We start from the raw sequence: 2,902 nt of genomic DNA on the forward strand, positions 1-2,902 counted from the left end.
AAACGACCAACTTATTATTAAATTTATTTTGTGGCGCACATGTAAACCAGATTATAAGGAAACCACTTGTTTATTATATACACTTCACGTTCACTAGTCCATTCAACATTTGACTACTAGGCATTTATTTAAAAAAAAATTGTTTTATTATTTGTGTTACTAAAAATCATTATATTTTGTAAAGTTTCTAAAAAGAAAACTAAAATGTATCAAGAGAGCAACTATACTACACAGTAACACATACAATAAACGTATTATATAAGGTGAAATAATGTGATACAAACACTTCTAATCACTATATGTTATTCTTAAGAATTTTCATAAACATTGTCGAAATCATTCAAACCAAGTAAGTTGGTTGTTTTGACTTGTTTGAGAAATTTACAGTTTTGAGTTTTGACGGTTTGGTTTTAATGATTTAACAATACTATTTGATTTGGAACTTGAAACCATTTGTATGAAGAAACCACCAGTTAAATATTTATTATTACTTTTATTCATTTAGGAAAATAGAAGTTTGTCATAGATTTGAGCCTTTGATGCTTCACCCATGTTTTTTGTGTATCAAGTGGTCCTCATTTGAGATTCTGCTCAACTTTTTGTAAAAATTGGGTTTTTTTCTTGCATAGAGCGCATGTGTTTAGGGGTTCAGAACTACTGAATATGGAGAGTTAGAAAATTTTGATGAAGGTGACATGTACCTTCTCGAACCTAGATACGAAAGCTGACATCTCACCAATTGAATATTCAACATGATTTTACTATACGTAAGTATGATTTTAGTATACGTAAATATGTTGTAATTGTTTAGATAGATATTAGACTTAATGGTTTGCTTTTTTAATAGGGTTTATCTTTTCTTTTTCATTTCTCACAAGTGCGTTGCGCGAAATTCTATCTTTTTGGTTGAAATGAATCGTCCATGTACGTGGTTGGTTGGTGCTGACATGCGTCAGAGATGGAGACGTTATGTGTCAGACTTTTCGTGTGCTCGATGTGCTACAGTGGCCTTTCATGTCTCCTCATATAGTGTCAGGAACACGTGTCGCGCTCATGTTGGCCTGCACCTGCGAGTGGGGGCGCGTGAGCGTAACTCTGATCATTACCTGTTTCTTTCTCTCTCCTGGGCCTATAAAAGCAAGCCTTTTGAGTGGTTTTTTCTTCATCTTCATTGTTATTTTCAGAGCTCTTTCTTCTTCAATTTTCATTCCGATTAAGAGCCTTTATCCTTTGCTTCCAGATTTCCGTGCTTAAAGTAACCATACTGTTTGATTCACAATTGTATGTCTGATAACCCAGACACCACAATTTCCCCCAGCAAACGCCGTGTAAAGTCGTTGGTTATGTCCACTTTGAAGAAGACCGGCAAGGGTAAACGGGCTGCCGAGGCCTCGTCGGAGGAGGTGGGGAAGAACAAAACGGTGAAGAGATGGGATGAGATTCCCTGCAAATTGAAACAGTCTGACTTCGATAATCTCGTCGCCTCTCAGGGTTTTCTCCCTGAGTACAGCTGTCTGCTCCCGGCGACCGGGCAAACGGCGGCAGATCCGCCCACCGGCTATATCTCTTTATACTCTCACTTTTTCACTCACTGTAACCTTCGTCTTCCGATGACAAGGTTTATGGGTGCGCTCCTTCAGTTTTATGGGATTCACATATCCTAAGTCCATCCTTGTGGACTAGTGCGCATGACTCATTTTGAGTTCATGTGCAAAGCTCAGCGCGAGGAGCCCACCCCTCGGCGCTTTCAATATTTTTACAAGCCAAAAATCCAAGATTCTTGGTTCTCATTCATACCGCGCAGTCAGAAGGTTAAGTGCTGCACTGTTTCCTTCAAAAGCTTTCATGACTGGGCTGAAAATTTTTTTTATATTAAGGCTGGTGTGATTCTCATCCGCATGACCATGCGCTCGATCACTTCTGCGCCCGCGGATGAGAATGTTCTTAAGAACCCAACGGGCGCATGAGTTAACAAGTTATCTGCTGAACCATCCCCCGCCAAGAATATTTGCGAGGAGGCGCTGGTGGGGGTTGGTATGAGCAAGAGGTGGACCGACAGCGCGACTGAGCCTGTCGTCCATGTTGATGGCTTAGGTGAGTTATTAGCTCATTGCATTATTTCTGCGCGAATATAATTCGTTTTGCTGATATCATTTGTCTTGTTTTATGCAGTAAGCAAGGAATACGTCCACGCCGCCTATGACGAGCATATGGAGGGCGGCTCTGTCGCGCTGAGCGCTGGGGAAGTTGCTTTCCCCGATCGCTTCGATGATATGTTCATCCCTGTCGATTTAGAATTTTGCTTTGACAGCGATGCGCCTGGTAAGCCTTTGTACTTATGCTTATGCCTTTAGAATACCAAATTTGGTTAACATTTCTGTTGCACGTATTGTAGATGCGCTCGAGAACTATGAGTTGGAGCTTGCGGAAGAGGAGGTGGAGGAGGAAGCAGCTGAGGCGCCACAACTTAAGCGCAAAGCTAAAGGCAAAAATGGCGCAGGGGCCAGTAAAAAACAGAAGAAAAATGATGCCCCAGTAAAAAACAGAAGAAACTGGCGCAGGGGCCAGCTAACTTTCGACACGTTTTTTTTAATCGAGCTATACGATCGTTTCATAAACAAACTTTTAATCATCCCTTTCATCTTTATGTATTTTCCCCACGAAGAAAGCTTGAGAATATTATAATGATGGAACTACTCATCCTACGCCACTCAAACCTACGACACATCAACCTCTTCATCACCAAGCAATCTACACTTCCACTTTATCTTATAAATAAATCTTTTTATTCCTTAATTATTCCATTTAAGTTAGTTAAAAGTTCCCCTTCCCTAGTGTTTTATATTACAAATAAATAAAGTCAAATTAATATATTAATTGAGTAACAATTATATATCATTCA

Source organism: Bidens hawaiensis, unplaced genomic scaffold (genome assembly GCF_021521415.1).
Source record: "Bidens hawaiensis isolate Kalapana, Puna unplaced genomic scaffold, B.hawaiensis_p1.1 tig00019700_1, whole genome shotgun sequence".
In the NCBI taxonomy this organism is placed as follows: Eukaryota; Viridiplantae; Streptophyta; class Magnoliopsida; order Asterales; family Asteraceae; genus Bidens; species Bidens hawaiensis.